The sequence below is a fragment of the Scardinius erythrophthalmus genome (assembly GCF_964197995.2).
Source record: "Scardinius erythrophthalmus genome assembly, contig: HAP1_SCAFFOLD_638, whole genome shotgun sequence".
Classification (NCBI taxonomy): domain Eukaryota; kingdom Metazoa; phylum Chordata; class Actinopteri; order Cypriniformes; family Leuciscidae; genus Scardinius; species Scardinius erythrophthalmus.
This window is the reverse complement of record NW_028295983.1, coordinates 845-25,297: the sequence shown is the minus strand read 5'-3', so window position 1 is coordinate 25,297 and position 24,453 is coordinate 845. Positions and strand designations below refer to the sequence as shown.

At 39.3% G+C, this 24,453-nt stretch overlaps 1 pseudogene across 1 annotated transcript; it reads left to right on the top strand.

Annotated features, from left to right (window-relative positions):
* The first annotated feature begins 796 nt into the window (after positions 1 to 796).
* Positions 797 to 22,946, top strand: LOC308686673 (protein NLRC3-like; annotated as a pseudogene). Its single transcript has 8 exons — positions 797 to 1,049; positions 1,370 to 1,417; positions 7,247 to 9,050; positions 9,462 to 9,635; positions 16,776 to 16,948; positions 20,559 to 20,605; positions 21,432 to 22,362; positions 22,907 to 22,946. The product of its transcript is annotated as a protein NLRC3-like (transcript).
* The last annotated feature ends 1,507 nt before the right edge of the window (positions 22,947 to 24,453 follow it).

The following is a 24,453-nucleotide window of genomic DNA, read 5'->3' as shown; positions in this document are numbered from 1 at the left end:
AATGATATCCGCATAGTTTAACAAGTCGGTGTTTCACAAAACCATCGTTTCAACGAACATTCACAAACAGCATCGCAAAGTTGTGTTTGGAATGACAGCTCTCGACCTGTGGTTAGAAACAGAGTTTCTTTTTCTCGTTCATGGCATGTGGACTCAATAAATCCTTATGTTGAGCCAAATTAGCAAGCTGACATTCAGTACAATCTGTGTCTTTTATTTAGAATACATACAAATGTTGATTACGTCTTTTAGTTTGTCAAGTGATTCAAAACGTCGTTCTTGGAAAGTGCACATGTGTGAATGAGCTCTAGTACTAAAAACGAGCCTTTGATTGAATCTGGAAATAAAGCAAAATAACTAAGAAAAATTATAAATAGTCCTCAGATGCCATGTTCGTAATTTATAGCAAAACATCTTGCATTAATTAGATCTCAAACAGTTTTATTAACAGTAGTTATTACTCCACCATCTGCGTGACATCATTAACTAACGTGTTTGAACGACTAATTTGCGACAATAGTTTCTGGAAACAGTCGTGACTAGCTAGTTGAATTCTTCAACGATGCATCGCACTATGATAGTGAAGCAGCGAGTTAAAACGTTGTATAGGAAACGCACCCCAGGTTAGCCGTGTAGCATAAATTACAATGGGGGTGAACACTGCTAAAAACCAATCCACCTTCTAGAGGCCATCTTCATGTTTGTAGAACTGCTGTTTTCAGTGTTGGTGGGGTAAAATGACAGGTCAAATCTTTTTTCTTTTTTTTGTCCAGAAGAAGTGAGTCAGTGACAGATGATGACATCTGCTCCAGACCAGCTTCAGGAGACACTGGAGGATCTAAGCTGTGAAAAACTGAAGAAGTTTAGATGGCACTTACAGAATGATGGTCTTGCTTCAACTGCTGCTCTGGAGAAGCCCAACGTCACTGACACGGTGGATCAAATGGTGGCACGTTGTGGACCAGAAGGAGCTGTTAAGATCACACTGGACATCCTGAGAAAGATGAATGAAAACCATTTGGCTGAGCAGTTAGTGGACAAATTTAGAGGTAAATACAGCTGGAAGCCGAAGCTGACATTACACTAATTACAATGCAAACAGTCACTGAACAACGTGTACATGCAGGACTTGCATACATAACACACATCCTCTGATTTGTCAGCCAAGAATGACTGTCACTCCACTTAAAGGTTTAGCCTGTTTCAGAGATGAGAGTCATTTTACAGATACTGTACCAGTTAAAGAGGGCTGAAGTTCAAAACTTATTGACCCCTTTGTAGTGCTATAAAGAAATTTATCACTAAATATTTATCTTTAACTTCTATTTAGTTCTAACCTTCTATATTTCTCCTTTCTTTCTCCTCACAGATCAACAAAAATGCTTGAAGACAGCAGAGAAACACAGAGTAAAACCAGGTAAACCAGCATTAGCATAACAGTAAGATGGGGCTTCCCAAACTGTGGGCGATAGCAATATTGCAGGGGTGGGGGTGGTTTTGTTGTGTTTGTGTTTTTGTTTGTTGTTTTTTCCCCCCTCATAACTTCAGTATAAAACATATCAAAACTATTTTTCTATTACAGATGAGATGAGAGATAATAGAGATGAAAGAAATAATCTAATTTTCAAATGAAAATAGTTTTGGTACGTTCTAATAAAAAATACTTTTTTCTTTGACTTCTATGCAAGTAATCTTGTAAATCTCTAACTGTACATCTTGTTATGCTGGTGCTTAGGAGCCATTGCTTACACATCACATCTGCACTCTATTAGAGCATCCTCACTAGTTCCAGCTAACAGAGAACGTTCTCAGAACTTTGGCTAACATTCTGGCTAGGTTTTCTCAAGCTTGATAAAAAAAAACGATTTCCCTGTAATGTTAATAGAACCTTGTTCAAAGTTACCTGGTCTTTAATAATGAGTTATTACTTGACTGTTTGATCATCAAACTTAATTTGTAGCAAGTTGTCATTTATTAAGAATGTTGTTCTAAGAACATTTTCCCAAACATTATAAGAGCAGTAGCACTTTATTTTACAGTCATGTGAACAATGCAGTTGAACCAGACTCAGCATTGCTTTGATTCAGGTCTTTCACACTTTCTTCTTCAGACTTCATCTCAGCAGATCATGCCAGATCATTTCATCTGAGAATTTGTGCATAATTTTTTTCGCAGTATAAGTTCTTGGAACTACTTTTTGCCTAACTGTAGCTGTTTTGCTCCTGTAAATTTTGATTTTGACGATGTCATCCATCCCCAATGTCATGCAGAACTTTTGTTTTTCTTTCAGTTGCTTAAATTTCTGCTTCATTTTCACATTTCCTTTCTGTTTTGAGCAAGATGGCAGTGTAGTAAGAAATTTCCGAATCATAAGCATTTCAGCTGGGGTCATACCACACTCTAGTGGAGAGGTTTTGTAATTGAGCAAAGAAAGGTAAGGATCAGACATAGTATCAAGTATGTAGTAACAGTATCAAGAGACCCAAAAACGAGGGCTAAGAGTCTACGTAAAAATGTTGTTGAAGAAATCACTGCAATAATATCCAAGTTTGGATGCGCAATTACCGCAGAGATATGAACAGAAACATATCGCAAAATGTCATTCAAGAGTGCTTTTTGCTGCCCCTTTCGACCCAAGCACCTCAAAGACGGGTGGAAACATTCAAAGGCTCCTGCAGCAGAATCTCAGAGTATTTGGCATTGATGCGACAGAAATGGGCAGTAAGATCGTGTCACAGATCATGGAGCCAACATGATCAGTGCCTTACGAGGATACACGAGACTGCACAGCACACATACTAAACATGACCCTGTCCAGTGCGTTTGCTGCTGCTGTGGAAACATGGACATGGAAATGTCATCAGAGATCGCTGAGCTTCTTACTGATGTTAAAAAGTTGGTTACATATTTCAAACATTCAGGACAGCAGGGCAAGCTGCAAAAGTCACTGGAACAATCTTTTGAGACACGGTGGAATTTGACTGAATTCTGTTTTGGAACATTCTGAAGACATCGTATCTGTTCTGGCTGAGAGCAATATTTATGACAAGATCAGACACATCAGCACCAACACACTGAAGTTGGTCGTATCGTTCCTTAAACCCTTCAAGGAGGAAACTGATGACTTGGAAACTGACTCCAAGTGCCTCACTGGTTCTTCCGTGAGATTAATTGAGCACTGCAAGTCAGCCAAAAAGGACCCTCTACTCTCTGAAATTGCAACCGTCTATGTGACACAGCTGTAGGAATGTCAACAGATAGCACTTCGCCATTGTTCACATGCTTTATCGAATAGCAACCTTTCTGATACCAAATCTGCAAGGTTTGAAAATGATGGATGAAAAAGGGCGACAGGATTTAAAGTTTGATACACATGGTGAAGATCTTGAGCCGACATCTGCCAAAAGGCCTGCCGTTCTCCGTAAATTTGCAGATTGGGTTGTCCTCCCAATACTGAAGACGAATGTGAAACAAAATCATTAAATATCCAGATTCAGGAGTATAGATAAGATATAAATCTTCTGCAATAGTGGCATTCTCACAGTTCCCAGTTCCCTGCCCTGAGCAACCTGGCGAGGTATGTCCTTTGCATCCCGGCCACGAATGCAACTTCAGAGCGAGCATTCAGCCTTTGTGGTCGGATTCTGGAGGAGAGACGCTTGGTACTGAAACATCAGTCAGCGTCATTATTGTTTTTGCCTGGATGTTTTAAATAGTTCGGTAAAAAAAAAAAAAAAAAAATTTGTCAGTATAGCAAGTAAGCCAACTCTTTTTGACTGCATCTTAAAAGAGAGCATAAAGACTTTGGTCAGTTTTTGGACGAGAGACACTGAAATGGTTGTCATGACATTCTTTTCTTGCATGGATGTTAAATAGTTCTGTTAAAAAAGTTATTTAATTTCGCAATAGCTAGGCCTGTAAGCCAACAATTTTCGTTTATTCATATTCTGCGCTTTTTTTTTTTCTGTGACATTTTTTTTTTGCTACTGTCTTGACAGTAAAATGTTAAAATAATTTTAATAAAATAATGATTTTAATCAAAATATCAAATAGCTACCATTTTTGTATAGCCTACAATTTATATTTGTTAAACCCAATCTCTCTCTTTCAGCAGGGGACATTTAAATGTGACATTCTAGAAACGTGATATAAATTTAGCAGGATCGGTCGGGTCGGGAAGAAAAGCATTGTAAGCGGATAGCGGGTAAACAAAGAGAGTGAATTGTAAGCGGGAACGGGTGCATGCGGAATAGAATCTAGCGGGAGCAGGACGAAAAAAAAACAATCCCGCGCAGACCTCTAATACGGAGTACATAATCAGAGAACATTTTATTTGAATTTGAATTTGTTCATTTAAAAGTAGACACTTCATGAGGGTCAAACTTGAACAAATTGCAACAGAAGCAAACTCAACTGATTTTGTATCCTCAATATGTCCTGAGGAAGGAATAAAAAGTCCCGAAGAATCCCATTAGGGGAAAGTTTTGAAAAAGACCCAAATATAGCCTATTCATACGCCTATGCATTTTTTTCTCACGTGAATAGGGTAAAAATTTTAACCTTTAGATATCACCATGAAAATTACTGAGTTGATTACTTACATCAAGACCTACATGTGAGCTGCATCTGGATCAAATTTTGTGGTGATGGCATAAAGTAATCAAAAGTTACAGCATTCGGAACCAAGATAGCCTTTTTGTTCATTCCTTGATGCCCCCTAATTGTCATTTTTAAAATGGTTCCTCTATGATAAAATATCTTGTGATCAATGCAATGGATTGTTGATTTTGGGCTTATTTTAATTCTAATAATCTGCTGTAAAAAATGCGGTGCCATTTTCATTTTCTATATGTGCATGTTTCATGAGCTGAATGATGTTTTTGACACATTGCAGTACATGTTACTGTAGCAGGGTGAAGTGTTGATCATTGGCCAGTGTCATGTGAGAACGCTGAACCTATCGGCAGTCTTCTGTCATGGTATAAAATGGGGAGGTTTTTGTCACTTGGGATGCGTTGACACCCGTACCGCCCCTTTACGGAGGCCGCCATTTATGAATGGGAGAGTAGCTAAGTGCCGTCTCGGCTCTGTGCGGCCGTGCACAGGCTGCCCCGGATTTTGAGGTTGGTAACCTACGTCTGTTTTGAGGATTTGTCAATGGAACGTGTATTTACTATTTTGAGTCTGTGTAGTTCATTGACGAGCAACCGGCGGCATGTTGAGGCCAGCGAACACGCACGCTGCGCTGAGAACGTTTCCGGTATGTATGAGAGCCATTCGCGTGGTTTGTCTCTTTTATTGTTTTATTAGTAATTTTTATTTCATGTTCGACAGATTGAGTGACGAGTGCAAGGGTTTCACCTCTATATTGCGGGACGAGATGCGCGTCTGTTGACGTAACGCACTGCTGTCTTGCCTGGGCTTATTTTGGTCAACTTTTCGTCGGAGCGAACTTGAACTTAACCGTGAGCCTGGACGATTGCTCGCCGCAGTGTGAGAACTAAAGTGGAAGCGTGGCTGTTTTCTCGCCGGCTTGCTCTTTGTGTGCGGGCGATCGTGGCCCTGCTGGTTTTATTTTGATTTGTTTTTTTGTTTGTTCCGAATTGTAATTGAGCTTTTTCTTTATTTTGTCTTGTGCTCATTTTTGCGTGTTTTGTATGTAATTTCTTTTTCGTTTAAGTTTACTTTTGAGTTACAGAACAAGATTGAAATGAATGTTGTTTTTGTGTATTCTTGTTATTCTCATTTGTGTTTGTGAACTGACTGTTTCTTTCTTTGGGGGCTGGCTCATACCAGCTAGTTAATGTTTATTGTTTGTCTTTTTCTTTTCTTGTAAACAGCGTGACGGGGAAAGGTATAGAGGAGGGGTTTGGCCGCTGTTTAACGGGGTTCACAACGAGTGCTGTGCTTATTGAGTGATCTGACTACACCAGAGTGGGTGTGTGGGGATATTAAGCGTGTTGTGTGAATTGAGGGTCACAGCAGGCCATCTCCCTCTCAATTAAGCTTTCTCGTGTATTTGTCTGTTTGAATTTATTGTTTCTTTATTTTTGAAGTCTTGTAAAGTGTTTTCCTTTTCTTTTTGACATGTGAATATTGAGCCCTTGATAGATTAATGTATTGATGGTTTTAAATTTTGTATTTGAATAAAACTGCCTCATCATTGATATTCCCTGGCCTATGTCTCTCTGCTCACCCATTTCTTTTGGTAACGAACCTGTGCGCTCCCTGATTTGGGGCTGATAGTTCCCGGTATATACCGGGTGGCGTAGTCGAACGTTATATAATTGTTGTTTCATATAGTTCCCCTCCAGTACCTGACGCCGCTGGCTACATTACCAAAACATATTTTATAAATTATGAATAAAAAAATTATATTTATTAGCAAATAAAGCATTTGCATTACTTAGGAGTTAATCAAATTGGCTACATTCATTGTAAAGTTCAGACTCTAATCTTTTAAATGTTTTGTGTTGATCAAGGTAGTAGTTTTGAAAATATGATTATTAATTTTTTTGTCGCTAAATGGTGCCCGTGGGCAGTACACTCTGGTTTAGAGGGGCCACTCAGCACTCGTTAGGAGTTAATCAAAAATGGAACCACATACGTTGGTTAAGCTAGTCCTAGTTTTTGCTGGTATATCGGTTGAAATCGGTGTTGAAAAATATTTTTATTCAAATTATATCAATTTGAAATTTAAATTTGAAATTGAAAGAACCTTATCTCTAGCAAAAACAACTAAATGTGATATATATTGTTAGCATGAAATACAATTACTCAAATCATGATATGATATTGTTCACATTGCTCACCCCTACCAGGTGTGCAAACAAAACAAAATGTGCAAACAAAGACCAGAACAAAAAATTATTCTAGCTTCATGCATTCATTTTTTTATCTGCACTGGTTATGTGGGTAAGTATCATAAAAAAATACATTGACCAAAACACATTTCTCAGCTTTTTGTAAAAGACTACGTCAGGATCAGATTCAGAATGATGATCAAGCATTGATTTGTGGGTTCGACATTACGTTTGGTAAATTTGGGCAGTTTTGATTTTATAGGCTGTTTGATGCTCTATCGCTTGTTTCTGCTTCTTCTTCGTGTTTTGATCCGGAGGGTCTGTACTCTTTCAGAAGATGCATACTAGCATCCCCTAGAGTATAATAGTGAAAACATGAATTGTTGGAGTTAAAAACTGATCACTTACTCTTTGCTGACTTTTTATCTTTCTCAAATGCTCAGCTGCAGAGGAACATAAACATGCTCTTCATGATTACACAGAAATCAGCCTCAGCCTGAAGAACAAATTAAAACAGGACCATGAGCAGATATTGATTGGTAATTCACAGACAGGTCATCGGCAGTGCCTGAATGATATCTACACTGATTTATATGTGGTGGAGAATGAGACTGGAGGAAGAGTGAACAACCATGAGGTGATACAGATCAAATCAAGTCGGAACCAATTGACTGCCAAAGAGACCCTTATCCAGTGCAACAACATATTCAAAGTCCAGAGTGATATGGGTCAACAAAACAGAACAGTGCTGACGATGGGAACTGCAGGTGTGGGAAAAACATTCTCCGTTAATAAATTCATCCTTGACTGGGCTGAAGGAAAAGAACATCAGGATATAGTATTCATTTTTCCACTCCCATTCTGTAGACTGAATTTGATTAAAGAAGAGTACAGCCTCATGGAACTGCTTAACAAATACTTCTTTAGTGGTTGTGAAGAACTGTCCTCCCTTCCTGAAGATGACAGTAAGGTCATGTTCATCTTTGATGGGCTGGATGAATGTCGCTTCCCCTTGAGATTCAATGAAAGTGATGGATTTACAGATGTTCATAAAAAAACAACAGCAAGTAAGATAGTTACGAACCTAATTGAGAGACACCTGGTTCCCTCTGCTCTCATCTGGATCACATCCAGACAGGCAGTAGCCAATCTGATACCCCAAAACTACATTGATCAAGTAACAGAGGTTCGAGGATTTAACGATGAGCAAAAAGAGCAATACTTTAAAAAAAACAGCAGTCCTGAGGTTGCTAGAAAACTCATCAGTCACATCAAGAAATCCAGGAGCCTGTACATCATGTGCCACATCCCCGTCTTCTGCTGGATCTCGCTCACTGTTCTTGAGCCTCTACTGGCTCAAGAGGGCAATGACAAAACACCAACAACTCTCACAGGGATGTACGTACACATCTTTCTTACTCAGCATCAACAGATCAAAATGAAATACAGTCCTGAACCTAAAGCCAAAGTCAGGTCTTTTGATCAGATTATTCTGAAGCTTGGGAAACTGGCCTTTCAACAGCTGGAGAAAGGTCAACTGATTTTCTACAAAGAAGATCTTGAGAAATGTGGGTTAGATGTCAGTGAAGTGTCTGTGTTCTCTGGTTTTTGCACTCAAAGCTTTCAGGAGGAAAAGTTTTTAGCCGGAAAAGTTTACAGCTTCGTACATCTCAGCGTACAGGAATTCCTTGCTGCTCTCTATGTGTTTTTGATGGGCAAAGATGAGAAAGCTGACCTATTTCTTCAATGCTGGAAAGAAAAACTGGCATGGACACTGTCCAAAAAGCCACTGTTTCAGCTTCATAAGGCTGCAATCAAAAAGGCTTTAGAAAGCAAGAACGGACACCTGGACCTTTTCCTCCAGTTCCTTCTGGGTCTCTCACTGGAGTCCAATCAGAGTGACCTGGAGGAACTACTGCCAGGACTGGAACTCAAATCTGAGAACGTTAAAGACACTGTTGACTATATCAAAAAGAAAATAGATAAGGAGAAATCAGTAGAAAGGACCATCAATCTCTTCTACTGTCTGAGTGAACTGAAAGATGACTTTGTGGAGGAAATCCAGGAAAATCTGAGCTCAGGAAATCTCTCAGCACAGAATATGTCCTCTGCTCAATGGTCTGGTCTGGTGTTTGTGCTCCTGATGTCAGAAGAGACTCAAGAGAAGTTTGAACTGCAGAAATACAGAAGATCTGATGAAGCTGTGATGAGACTGCTGCCAGTGATCAAAAACACCAGAAGAGCACTGTAAGAGGCTTCTTTACTATCATTTATATACATTGTTAGTCATTTTAATTGGGCTTAATCTTACATGGGTGACTTGTTTGCAAAAACTCTTCAGAAAAATTTAAAAAATGTATCAATGTGTGTGATGATATTAAATGCAAATGTCAGGCAAAACTCAGGAACCTGGATTTTAACCATTTTATTATTCTTTATTTTATCAAAAATTTAAGAAATTATAAATACTAGTTATTTTATAAAGACAATGTTTAGCTTTGCTTACATCACTTCAGTCAAAAAAAAAAAAAAATATATATATATATATTTTTTTTTTAATATATTTTTATTTTATTTTAAAATTTATCTATGCTACAGATCATAAACACTATCTAATAAGCATTAATATTGCTGGGTTTTTTTTTGTTCTCCACACAGGCTACATAGCTGTAATCTCACTGCTCAATGTTGTGAGAGTTTGTCTTTAGCTCTACAATCCTCAAACTTCTTTCTGAGAGAGCTGGACCTGAGTAACAATGACCTGAAGGATTCTGGAGTGAAGTTTCTTTCTGATGGACTGAAGAGCTCAGACTGTCAGCTGGAGATACTGAGGTAAATGTTTTTTAAATAATTAACAATATACTATCACAATGAAGGATTTTGAAGAGACAAATTCAACATTTGCAGGACTGTGATTTTGTTTCCGTATTTATAAAGATGTCCATATTTTCTGAGTTGAGAAGTATGACCCATGTGGACTGAATAAGTCTGAGAAAAATATTGTTTGGTGTGGGGACTGTTAATAGAAAATTGGCCTTAACCTGTGAACCTTCACCCCCGCCAAAAATGGCAGTTCATGAACCCTTTGCACTAAAAGCAGAAGTATGGTCTCATTTGAAAGCAGACACTTGGCAGTTTATTGTAAACTCAGAAAAATATGCCTTATAGCTTAGCACACCATCAATACACAACAATTTATGAGGTTAAATCCATATTTTTGCTCCAAACTTGCTTTAAAACGCAAGACGGGTGTTTTAAATACTCTTCTGTGATCTGGTGTGGCTTTGGATCAAAAAATCTGACAGAAAATATATTATTTTATAGTATTCTGCACAATGATAAAGGCTATGTCGATTAGCATTGCATTATAAAGATAATATATTATTATGAAAATACCCGACATGGCCTGGAGAACACATATAAATCATATATTGTTGCAATTGTGTGTTTGTCTCCATATTAAAGGTATCAATTCCTTTTTTTATTTACTTTTATTTTTTTATTAACTCCTGACACAAATTAAGACCCATTAGACGTCCAGAGAGGAGGAGCTGGACGTCATTTGACTCTGCAGTGAGTACCACTTGGCATGGTTTGCTTCCGATAGCACTGAAGAAGATAGTAGTGCCATCTAGTGGCTGTGTACTGGATATCCTTAGCATCTCATTCAGGGTTCAAAATAATACCACATGCCAAATAACGATTATTTGAAACAATGTTTTTTACCAGTTGGCTGGCAATTCTAGTAATAAATGTTTGATCCAATGGGATATGGCTTAGTATGAATTTTGAAGATTGTTGTCACTGTGACACCTGTCTTGGACTTTGTTTTGCCTTCTGTGTTTGTGCACCATGTGTTTTCTTGTAAATCAGTTTCACCCGTAACCTGTCATCATCCGTATCAGTCATCACTTATCAATATCTCCGTACCCTGCTGAATCCTGCAGATCAGTTTGTAACCTATTTCCAGGATGGCCAACTGATTGAGAAATATGTCGAGAGGTTCCTCGAAATTTCTCACCATGTGGACTGGGCAGATAATGTCCTAAAAACTGTCTTCTGCTGTGGACTGGATGATCATCTGCACCAGCAAGCTCCAGCAGCTGCAATCCCAGGCACGTTCGAACAATACCTGGATCATGTGCTGTGGTTGAGCGGTTCAGCCTTCACCGTGGGTGAGGCTGATTCTAACATCACCACTCAACCACCGTCACCAGCCATCTTGATTGCCATACCTCCTATCTTCGTCCAGAGTTTCGTTCCACCGAGACCACCCTTCCAGAGTCTCCGAGACTGCCCTTCCAGAGTCTCGTCCCGCCGAGACCACCCTTCCAGAGTCTCGTCCCACCGAGACTGCCCTTCCAGAGTCTCGTCCTGTCAAGACCGCCCTTCCAGAGTCTCGTCCTGTCAAGACCGTCATGCCTGTCAAGCCTGAGCTTCTTCACGTCATGCCTGTCAAGCCTGAGCTTCTTCACGTCATGCCTGTCAAGCCTGAGCTTCTTCACGTCATGCCTTTTAAGCCTGAGCTGCATCACTTCATGCCTGAGAGTCCGTCTCCGGCAAAGTTGGCCGCCGCCTTGCTACCCAAGCCCTCAGCGGAGAATGTCTCCGCTACGCCGTCAGTTCCTGAATTCCCACCCAACCTCCCTCTCTGACCTCCTCTCATCATCCAGCCGCCATCCTCATCTCCTCTGCCTCCTGTCAGCCCCATCACTCGCCCTCTACACGCTAGTGGAATGGTGGGCTCACTGAGGGGCTTCCAGTCCTCAGCACCATCATGGACTGTGGATGCCTGGAATCCTACTCCAGCCACCGTGTCCAGGATTCCACATTGGCCCATCAATCCATCAATAGCTCATGAACAGTTCACCCCTTGGCTTCTACCTTCTTCATCTCCACTGTGGCCCATCACTTCACCAGTTCACCCGCCCTCTACATGCTAGTGGAATGGTGGGCTCGCTGAGGGGCTTCCAGGGACGACACAATTGTGAGGGACAATAAACTGCCAAGTGTACGAAACAATGGGACGAGACAATTGTGATGTAATTATATAAATATACAATCTAACATGCACATTTTTCATTTACAAGCAAGTAGCTCATGATCCTGTTTTCAGTGTTTCACATTGGCTTGATTCACAGTAAATCAGTAGTCTTAAACTCAGCTCCTGGAAGACCACTGTCCTGCAGAGTTTAGTCTACTAATCCTAAAGGCTTTGATTAGCAGGATCAGACGTGTTTAATTAGAGTGGAGCTAAACTAAGTAGGGCAGTGGCCTTACAGGAGCTGAGTTTGAGTCCACTGCAAGTGATTTTGGGCCACTCATAACATGGAATTTAATATGCAACATGCACCAAATATTTTCCCAATTTTGTAATGAGAAATGTTTTTAAATATTCTCAACAATTAAGAAGTATTAAGGTGTGTAAATAATGTTTTTATTGTCATTAGCTCCCTGCATTTTTCTGCTAAAATAAAATATTTAATTATTTTAGTTCATAATTTATTAACCCTCTGGGGACCAAAAACGCGCCGGCGCGTTTTGCTCGTTTTTTTTTTTAGCAATGAAAAATAAACACAAAATGCTCTGTTAATTTTGATCTTTAATTTTCGTGTTATACATCAATCGATCCTGTTCAGTTTCTATTTTTTTTTCTGTATACTCACAATAAAAATAAAGTGTTTTGCTTTTTGACAAATAAAGAAACTTTAACATTATGCGATTTCTGCCTTCTCTCTGTCAGTAAACTCCCATTTGAAACGCGTTCGAAAATGATCTATAACTCCGCGAAAATTCAGTCAAACAGGCAAACAGACCCACGGGCATAAAGCTTGAGATCGCATCTGTTAAATGAAGTCATTTATATAAAAAACAAATATTATCAGCTTCTGTAATCTGTATAAAAAGAGAGCGATTCCAGTCGAGCTCATTACGAGCTCATTGACTTTAATTCGTTCACGCCTACTCACGGAGCGCGCTATTCACAAGATAATGTGCTAAGCCATCTATGCAAAACAGGTAAACGCCCCCAAGCAAATGCATTAAACGCTTCAAGTTTCATCATTTCGTCACCTGCGCGTTGGGAAGATGACACGGTACACCGGTGCGGAAGCCCTTCAGTTCGTCCTGGATACTAGCGACGAAGAGTCCAGATTTTCATCAGAAGAGGAGCGCGACTACTCTGATGACGACCGTTTGTATTTTGAAGAGCTACTTGATCCAGCCGTGGATAGAATTTCGGATGAGTAAGTATTTATTCTTACTTGCATTAGTTGACAAGCTATTCAAAACATGAGCTTACATATTATACTGGGTGGACTTGCCATCCAGAGTACTGACATTTTATATCTACCTATATTCAACACGATCTAATGAAAGTGCATATCTATACCATGAATTTAACATTTCAACGTTAAAAATGTTTTGTTTTGTTTTTTTGTGTACATATGCTACACCCCTTGGTTAGGAAATTTGTATTTGTATGTGTAGCCTAAATGATATGTTTAGATCATTATGTATGAAAGATAGAATTTAGAAATTATTTTAGAAAGTAGGCCTAGTAGGTGTTTAGATTATATTTTTACTATATAAATGCTGCCTCATTATCATTAACGATGCATGCTCGCAAATATCAGTTGTAAATGTGTGTAAATGTGCTGAAATGTGTAAATATACCCAGTTAATGAAGTGCACAAATGTGTTAGGCTAATGTTTGCGGTGTGCCTCTCCGGTAATGGCCCATTGACACGCATATAGGCTTATTGCACGCGTCTAAAATTATTTACATCAGTAATTCATTATAGACTAATGCTACTATAGTTATATTTATGTAATAATATTCTTCAACTTTTTTAAAAGGAATGTAGCTTCATCACTACCTCCGCCTGCAACTCGGAGTGCGCTTAGCAACACAGTCAGAAATCAGAAAGAGTAAGTACATATTTACCCACTATTTTACAGGTGTTAGTTCAATTTTGTTTATACTTAGTGTTAATAATATGAGCCTGTATGACTTTATTATTTATTTTTGGAGATTGGTTGATGTTACATATGTTTTGTAACTTTTTTAAAAGGAATGTAGCTTGTTCACTCTCGCCTTCCACTGCAACGAGGACACGCAGCAACAAAAATCAAAAAGAGTAAGTACATATTTACCTACTATTTTACAGATGTTAGTTACATTTTGTTTATATACTTTGTGATGATACAAATGTAGCCTATATGTGCCTGTGTGGCTTTGCAACAAATGTGTTGTTATGCATGCACAACATAACAATTATTGATTGGTAATGTTAATATAAAAGGTCATATATATGCAATATATGGTCACATTTGATTTGCTTAGAGCCCGCATCAACGGGGCATAAGCATTTACTGTGAGATACCTGCCTTTACTTTTGTTTTTACAAAATTACAATAAAACAGATTGAAAAACAAAACATTTGAATCTCCTCATTCTTTGTTCAGGCTGCCTCACTGATGGCCCATTAACCTGTTAAGCTTCACCAGTGCGTCGGCGCACTGAAGCGTTTTTTTTTTTTATTTAGTTAAAAATTACTATCAGATTTAATGTTATACATTGACAAACTATACATCATTAAAAAGATATAAGACTCAAGTTTCAGTATTTGACCACTATTGTATTCTGAAAAACTTATAGTGACAGTTATGTCTTAATTTGTGTCAGGAGTTATGAAATGAAAAAATGAGTCGATACCTTTAATATGAATTATGCGCGTCAGCCGCTTTCATTCATAAAAAACTCCCGTGCTGTCGTCATGACAGCGATACACAAAACAACGTCCCTCAGGGCTTTAGCTCAAAAATGTGCAGATTTGGAGAAATATTGATATATTTTCATAGGTTTTCATCAGATTTCTATAGACAGGAATAATATTTATTGAATTTATGCCCAAATGCGTCGATGTAATCATTATGAGTGCTGGATACTGTGATGTATTGTGTTTTCAATCCATACCAACAGCCTGAGGGCGCTACATGCACAATAATTGTCCATATATATAACATGAAGAAGAGGCATGATCATGTGACATTCCAGGAAGTCTCGAACACATTCAAAGCCATAGTTCAAAGCTAGCAGAGATCGCTGTAACATGTTTTGAAGACAATAAACATGATTGAAATGATATTTGGTTTACCTGTGTTCTTCGAGTAATGTCAGGTATTTCCATAATAATAGATTATATTTATAATGTAATGCTAATCGATATAGACTTTATCATTGTGCAGAATAAAATATATATATATATTTTCTGTCTGATTTTTTTATCTGAAGCGAAATTATATCACAGAAGATTATTTAAAACACTCGACTTGCGTTATAAATTAAGTTTGGAGCACAAACATGGTTTTAATCTCATAAATTGTCGTGTATTGATGGTGTGCTAAGCTAACATGCTAGCTAGCCCTAGGTGCACCTGCCACATATAGCAGTTATCCTTTTATGTTTTTTTTTCTAAATATGCTTACTGAAATTCAAGCTGGGCATTTGATCCAGTTTTTAAATGTTAAGTGAGAACTTTGATAAAAGAAATTAGGGATTTTAGGGATTGAAACCCTATGAATAGCATGTGAATAGCCAGTCGTTAGTAACTATAATGCAGACAAAAGAAATGCATATTTCGAGCCATAACCAGGCTGGAGAGGTGTGAATGTGTGCAGGGGGAGACTGAGACTGAATGGGGCTCGTTTGCACCACAAAACAATAGAGACAATATACTGAATTGATGTTTAGAAGATGGCAATAAACATCAGTAGCATTTTAAAGTAGCAAATCAAAATAAAGTCATTGACATGGTCTTGAAAACATTTAACTAAATACAGAGTTTTGGACTTATTATCTTCAGATTTTAAATATAAAATGTTTAGACATGTGGCTTTAGCTGTAGTGCATTTCTAGATTGCTCCAGGGCCAACTTCAATTTTATTTTCATGAGGATGTTTCATAAAAATTAATTTCTAATAACTTTACAAAACTTTGAAGCTATTTATAACAATTTTTTTCATTATGACAATAATTAATTCTACATTTACAATAAACTGCCAGGTGTCAGCTTTCAAATGAGATCATACTTGTGCTTTTAGTACAAAGGGTTCATGAACTGTATCTGTTTAAGTTTGGGTATGTCATTTCTGGGGATTTTTCAAAAGTGGCGTTGCAGCTTAACAGGTTAACACTTGGGGGAGCGTCTATGTCACACCTCTGGTCTGAATCTCATTAATATTGATGACCCATTACCACTCCCACGCATAAACCTCTTCTGACAAAAAAACTGTTTTACAATGTTTAAATCAATGTAGTGTTTCATGTGAACAATCAGGCAGGATGATTTACACATAATTTTGAAGCTAGAATTCAAAGGGACAACATCAATTAGTCAAAAGTCTTGTGGACACATATTTATTATGTGTTTTGTGTTCTTAAATCAGCAACTTTCATTTTATTTTTTTCCAATAACCACGCATAAACATTATTCTCTTAAAAATACAAACATCTACATACACGTTGCTCACATATTATGGTAGCCCTGTTTGTGCTATATAGAGTGAATTTACACCTTTGCCATTAACATGTTTATAAATAACTGAAAAAAGCACAAATATCAAGGCATGTCAGAACATCTCAAGGACCCCAAAAACAGCTTGGTCCCCAGAGGGTTAACAAATAGAATTCATTGCAAAGTAATGCATTTGAACATTGCAAATAATATGCATATATTTTTGCACACTTTCACTCTTATTTGTATGTCTAATATGCTGAAAATACTTGTTGAAAATGTTGTCATATTCAGTTACACATTACATCAATTATATTTTTAATTAGTCACCAGACATTTCTATTTAAGTTTTTTTTTTTTTTTTTGAAGTTACAAATAAATGACACCTAATGAATGGCTGAAATAGATATAAATGTAATATAAAGTCATGTGGACTATTGCTGTGTGTCTGTAGGTTGTCTGGCTGTATGGTGACAAAGGAAGGCTGTGGTTATGTGTCTTCAGCTCTGAGTTCAAACCCCTCACACCTGAGAGAGCTGGATCTGAGCTACAGGACCCAGGAGATTCAGGAGTCAAACTGCTCACTGAAAAACTGGAGGATCCAAACTGCACACTGGACAAACTCAAGTATGTGAAGAAGGAAGAGTTTTTATTAAACAACTAAAAACAGCATTACCATCTTCACGTATTACAAACCAGTTTAGCTGTATTTCTTTCATACCTCTATAACATTTCTTATTGATAATTAACAGAGGTTTAGCTGTAGTTATACTAATGAATGCTTCATTCTGATTGTTTGATGAACTTTCTAAGGTGTGTAATTATTTTCCAGTAAACCCACACCTTAATTAGTTCCAGTCATGTCTTGACCACATTACAGTTCCATATCACTTTGTCAAATGATTTCAGTTATTTCAGCCATCATTTTACTTACAACAGCTAAAAAACAAGCCACTGACACTGACCAAGACAAAGACACTGACCAAACAAATAAATATAGCAAACAATAATATAAAAATGACAAACCATTTCAATGATTTCCCCACAAAATTACATTTTATTTTCTATCGAAAGTATGCTCTTTTCACACTGGACCTGATCAGCTTCACACAAAGGAGGCTTATTAGATGGACTTTACAGGATAATAAATTCACCATAGGTGCATGTGTATATATATCCAGGTTTATGAATGGGGTTTATGTGTGTGTGTGTGTGTGTGTGTGTGTGTGTGTGTGTCTAACTACAATAGAAAGAGAATAAATATATAAATTAACTCACATGTTTCAAGTGGTATCCAAAGACATTATTTACATGAACAGTTTACATACGCTTTTGAAGAAATTCTTAAGTTAAATGTTACAAATGAATTAAACCATGAAATCTTATACCAACACTACCACCTTGTGGTGAGAAATGGTACATATATTCAAACCCAGAACTGTTTATGAGGTAATTTACATAAACTCCATGTGAGTCAAGTCACCTTTATTTATATAGCACTTTTTACAATACAGACTGTCTCAGGCAAAGACTTTACATTCAGTGTTTGCCTAACAATCATGTCCTTTTGTGGAGCCCACAGGGAGAAAATTAAGCACACATTCGGGAGCCCATTGTGGGCCCTGACACCAGCATGAAAGGCAGGGCACATTTGAACCCCCATTTTGGGCTCTAGGTGAGGCTTTGTGGGACAGACCAAAGTGCAGGCTGAGTCTGTGTCTCCCAAATTCCATCTGTGGCCCACTGGGGGCCAACAGTATTTACAATGAGCATGCATGCTTAATAAGCAAAAATAGTTTGTTCTTACAAATAATATCCCAGCTGAAAATGTGGGCCAATGGGCCCCATCCTAGCTTACCATTTTAGGTTCCCAGAACATTAGTTTTTGGTTCCCAGAATGTAATTTTTGGGGCCCTGGAAAAGTTTTGACATTCCCTGACAATTGTGTTTTTCAGTTGCTTATAAACACATTAATTGCTAAAGTCTCAAATGTGCTAAATGTGAGTGACATGTATGTACATGTTTGTATTTTGGACAAAATAAAGTTTATGCATGGTTATTGAAAATAAATAAATAAATAAATAAGTCATTAAAATAAGACCACAAAACGCATACTAAAATAAAAGACCTTGATGTAAATACTGGACTTCTGTACTTACAAAATCCTGAGCTGCAAGGCTGTTTTATGCTCTTTCTCTAAGATATTCTCTCCAGATTAGTGGGTTTTATTGTATTGTATAGTGGGTGTTTGATCTCATCTTTTGTCTTAGCAGGAAACCCCATGATGAATTCATGTCAAAAGTGCGAGTGTAAATAAGGTTTCCTTTTTCAGAGTCATATATTTAGTGAGCAGGTCTCATTTGATCACTAGATTCTTCACTACCACAGTGATCTGGTAGTGGAATTTAGACTTTGTCTGGATGTATTAAAGGTAAGGTATCAATATAACTAGTATATTTACCAGCGGTATGCATAAGATTAAACACATAATTAAACATAGAAATACAGAATTTCGTAATTACAATTATAAAATTGTCTAAATTAGTTGTTTTAATTGCAAATCATTAATGCAAACCTAAGGTTTCAATCAGGTCAATTAGAGAATGAAATTTACAGAAACAGAGTTTTAAAATCTGTAGTTAAGCTTTTGCCAAGTCTCACTCAATGATGCAGGTCTGACTGGGATATGTGTGGTTGATTGATAGAATCATAAGATTTCTGTCTTATTGAATGTGTGCAGTTTTAGTTAAGTATGAGATGGGCTGTTGATGACACTTTTGTTATGGACAGCTTATTGTTTACATTTTACTGTCATTGTCACAGTAATCTCACTTTATGCATGTGGATTATAAAGAAAGTTTGATTAATGCAGGACCTCAACTGATCTTAAATCAATGTTTTAACTTTCCTGGGCTGCGTTACCTGATAACGATGGATCTTAGCACTTACAAGTATTTTCTACGAGCGACTTTACAAACGTTCGTGTTCATTTCACATGCGTTTCACAAAAATGCACGATGGCACGCAGATGTGCTTTAAGTGATACTTAATAGTCACTGTCTGTATGTCAAGTGCTGAAATGTCACCTTGTAGAATGGCTCATAATTGTAGCACAAGCTTGTATTTTGAAATGTTTAGACTAATTGTTTTCATCTGATGTGCATTTTCTACTAGGCCAATCATCTATAAAAGCACAAACCTACGGGTGGAGACACCAGCAAAATGGCTGAACCAAAAAAACAAAGAAAATACATTTTTCAAAAAGAGGAGATTAATGTAATTTTAGAGGAGGTGGAGCTATACAAACTTTTTTTCCCCCAGCAGGTTTAGGGGCAGTCATACAAATAAACAAAAATAAAATATCTGGGAGGATATTGCTACAAACTGACTGCAACTAGGGGTATTAAAAGATCAGGGAAGGAGGTCAGGAAGAAGTGGCAGGACTGTGCCAGCCTTGCTAAAAGGAAAAGGGCACTGCAGTGAACAACATTTAATAAAACAGGTGGTGGGACCAATGAGTCCCCCCTTCTCACAGCAGAGGAAGAAAAGGCCTTGTCAATACTTGGTACAAGTGCTTCAGATGACATTTGTGGTGGTATTGACATCCATGGAGGAGTAGGGGTACTCAAACTCAGCCTGAGTCAGGTCCTTCATCCTTAGAGGAACTATTGGTTTCATCAGCACCTACCATCTCCTAGTCCTCCAAACAACCCTCCCAGGCCTCTAGTCCAGACTGCAGCTACAACACCTCAGCAGTTTGAGGATGTTTTCATTTGTAGTCAGGACATATGAGAGTGTCCTTACTTTAACAGGGAGGAAGATGAAGAGGTGGAGGAGGAGGATGAAGATGAAATCAAGAAAAGCCCAATACATGTCTGGTTTTTGTGCACGTCAGCAAGTCATTGATTTTTCGTTGATTTTTTTATTTTTTTATTTTTTTAGTTCATTCCTATATTTTCCCAGTCTTTGAAGCATATTAAATATTGATTTTTTTTTGTTCATTCATTTAATTTAGAATTTAATTATTAGATTAAATTATTTCTATTTTATTGTCTCTTATTTTATTTATACATTTATTTAAACAAAAAACGTGTAACTTTATTAACTCTGTCTTCTTCTTGTATTTTTTTTACATTTTGTGCGATGGTAGGTTTAGTGTAAGGGGAGAGAATATACAGTTTGTACAGTAAAAACCATTACGTCTATGATTGATTGTGATATTGTGTGTGTTTTCTAGTGTGGATCATGGAGGAGAGATCAGGATAACAACAGGAGTACGAAAATGTATGTCTACACACACACACACACACACACACACAAACACACACATCTGGTACTGTTCGGTATGTGCTACTGTATGTTCATGGAAAAAAGGACTACTGTCAAGTAAGAAAAAAGAAAATATGAGCAAATAATCAAACTTCAAGTAACAGCACAAATAAATAGAACAGAGCAAAGATACATATATTAAATTGATATTATATGATATTAAATAAAAAGGTGATATTAAATAAAATGATATTAAATAAAAAGGTGTTCCCTTTCAGTTCGGTCATGTTCAACATAGTCAGACGTACCATACTGATTGAGATCACGCTTAGTGTATTATAACTTTGAGTATCGATAAAAAGAGTCAATGCACAGGCTGGTTCGGTCGTTCCCTGTCCCCAGCTGACGGTCACAATAGATGTATCTTGTGTTTGGGCATTCAGCACGCTGAAGCAGCTTTTGTGGATGGTTCATGTTCTCATTGCGGGAACATGACTATCTCGGTGTTGAATAGAATGAATGAATGAGGCATTTATATAGCGCTTTCATATGTACTACTGTACACCCAAAGCGCTTTACAATCATATCAGGGGTCTCTCCTCAACCACCACCAGTGTGCAGCATCCACTTGGATGATGCGACGGCAGCCACAGAACAACGGCGCCAGTGCGCTCACCACACACCAGCTATAGGTGGAGAGAGTTGAGATCGAGACTCGCCTTCATCCGTGAAGCTGGAGGCCCCGCTCTAGCGCCCCTTCTGGCCCACCCCAGAAGTGAGCTACTGTGCCGTGTGGCATGGGTGATCTGAGGATCACAGTGAGGGCTTCCCCACCCGGTAGCCAGTCCCCGTGGGCCTTTCACTAGGTTACTAGGTCGTGGACGGCACCTTTTTTATGCCAGAAGCCGCCTTAGCACCTCCTCCACTCTCATTACTCTTGACAGAGGAACGGCAAAGGGTTACGAGGCTATCACTCCAGTTGAGCCGTCTGTCATGAAGCATCTGTGTCCGGCGACTGCTACTTCCTGGAAGGGTGATCCTCGTCTCCCCTCTAAGGCCTGTAAGTTCTCATCCGTTCTCACGGGCAAGGCTTTCAAAGCCTGTGGGCAAGCCGCTTCCTTCCTGCATGCCATGGTATTGCTGCAGGTCCACCAGGCCAAAGCACTCATGGAAATGCATGAGGGTAATCCAGACCGTGAGCTTATGGGTGAGCTCCGCACTGCAACCGACCTCGCTCTCCAGGGCACAAAAGTTGCGGCTTGTGCAGTCGATCTGGCGATGTCCACTCAGGTGTTCCAGGACCGCAATCTCTGGCTCAACCTGGCCGATACGAGGGAGAACGACAAGTCTCAGTTCCTGGACTCCCCCATTTCCCAGGCTGGGTTCTTCGTTGACACGGTGGAGAACTTCACCCAACAGTTCTTCGCAGATGGAGACGATCTGGCCCATCCTGCCCCGGCAGCCCGCTGCTGCCTCCACTCGACTGCTGGTGGCAGATCCCCAAGGATGGAGGAACGAGCTCTTCGGGACATGGTGACCACACCACTCTTTCCCCCCGAAGAGGGCTGGGTGGAGAATTTCTGCTTTTGTTCCACCCACTTTTTTAAAGAAAGGGCAAATTCCTCTATTCCTGGGTCCCAAGAGGGCCAGACTGGCTGTGTGCAACCCTGTAAAGCCTTGCTACCCCCAGCCCCCTCTTGTATCGCCAGCTGGTGCAGTTCAAGGACCCGAGTACGCCTTCTCATGCACCCCCTGCTGATCTGTGGAGACAGGTAAGTGTTGCACTGATAACTCAGAGCCCTCTTCAGGCCGCCCCCGAGCCTTCAGAGTCGTGTCCCTGTCATCCACCTCACTGCCCCACCTTGGTCTGTGGTGCCTCTGGTCCCCCTGCCCCGGCTCATGGAAGCCTTGAAAGTGCATCCCAACCAGTCCAGCTGGCTCCTCCGCATCAGACTCGGCTATACGGTTCAGTTCGGCCGGCGTCCCCCAAGTTTAGCGGTGTTCGTTACACTTCGGTGCTCAGCGAACGTGCCCCTGTCTTGCGCGCGGAGATCACAGTCCTACTGGCGAAGGATGCGATAGAGCCTGTTCCTCCAGCCAATATGAAGTCCATTCTACAGCCCGTACTTCATTGTACCCAAGAAAGGCGGTGGCTTACAGCCTATCTTGGACCTGCGAGTCTTGAATCGGGCTCTTTACAAGCTTCCGTTCAAGATGCTAATGCAGAAATGCATTTTCGAATGCATCTGTCCCTGAGATTGGTTTGCAGCGATCGACCTGAAGGACATGTAATTTCATGTCTCCATCCTCCCACAGGCCATTCCTGCGCTTTGCGTTCGAGGGTCGAGCATATTAGTACAAAATCCAACCCTTCAGGCAGGACCTGTCGCACCACGTCTTTACGAACGTCGCGGAGGTGTCCATTGCTACCATGAGAGAGCGTGGTGTTCGTATCCTTAACTATCTCGATGACTGGCTGATACAAGCTCAGTCTCGGGAGCAGTTGTGCAAGCACAGGGACTTGCTGCTCCAGCATATCAGTCAGTTGGGTCTTCGGGTCAATGTCCAGACCTCTGGAAACTCCATGTCTGGTCCCTGGAAGGGATGTGGATGTTCTGGGTGATCTACCACAAGCTGTCGTAGACTCCATCACTTCTGCGAGAGCACCCTCTACGAGGAATGCTTACGTCCTGAAGTGGAACCTGTTCGTTGAGTGGTGTTCTTCTCACTGAGAAGGTCCCCGGAGATGTTTGATCAGTACTGTGCTTTCCTTCCTGCAAGATGGGTTGGAGAGCTGTCTCCCTCCACCCTCAAAGTGTATGTTGCCTCTTTTGCCACACATCACGATGCAGTTGATGGGAGATCTGTGGGGAAGCACGACCTGATCATCAGGTTCCTGAGGGGCGCGAGGAGACTGAATCCGCCTGAATCCGCCCCAGTTCATGTTACAGTTTGTTACATGATTCATGTTTACAAATGCAGTACAAAATTAGTCCTATGTTTTCTCCTTTTGTGTAGATGGTAATGAAACTGGAAGATGAATATCTGTGTAGGTCTTCAGCTGCATTTAATTGCTTTCATAGTATATGATTTTTTGTTTCAGAATATATTCAATATGGCATTACTGTAGAAATGATAAATGATTCTCAGTTTAGCTCACATAGATGTCCTAGTGAACAAACTACAACATTAAAAACACAGACAGCAGGAATATTAGGCTGCTGTCACTTTAAGGCATAACACACAGATCTAGTACAATGATTCTGTTACACATGCGTGTCTTTCTCATCTGTTTATGTTCACTTAAGGTATAACTGACTGTGTTTGCTAGGATACTTGCTAAGAGGGGCATTTTGACGTGTGAATTTGTCCGTTCAAGCGCAAGACTTGAAAGAGAACTCAGTATTTAGGCGCTGTTTGAGATGTGCAAGTCTCTTTAACGTCTTGCGCTTATATGTTTAAATTGGCAAGGCTTAAATAATAAATGACTGCTCATATTAGAGCATATGACACTTGCATTGAACAATTTACAAATAGTGAAATTTTTTCCATGTTTTTGATCATCGCTGTTGTAACTTATTGGGAAGCCAGTATGATTATCCATTGACTGACACATACATTAGCCAAACTGTCTGTCTGTCTGTTTTATGTGGTGTTATTCTCAACAAACCATATCATAGATGCGTTGTCATATGTGAGATGAACAGCAATGCAAGGACCGCGGGTGGATAACTGTACGATTTGATTTTTTTTTTACAGAGAACCGTTACACCCCATTGCACAGACCAGTTGACTAGTTGACTTTAATGTTCTACCATGATGCTCTAAGTCGCTGATCATGTGAACAAAATGGCCACCTTTCA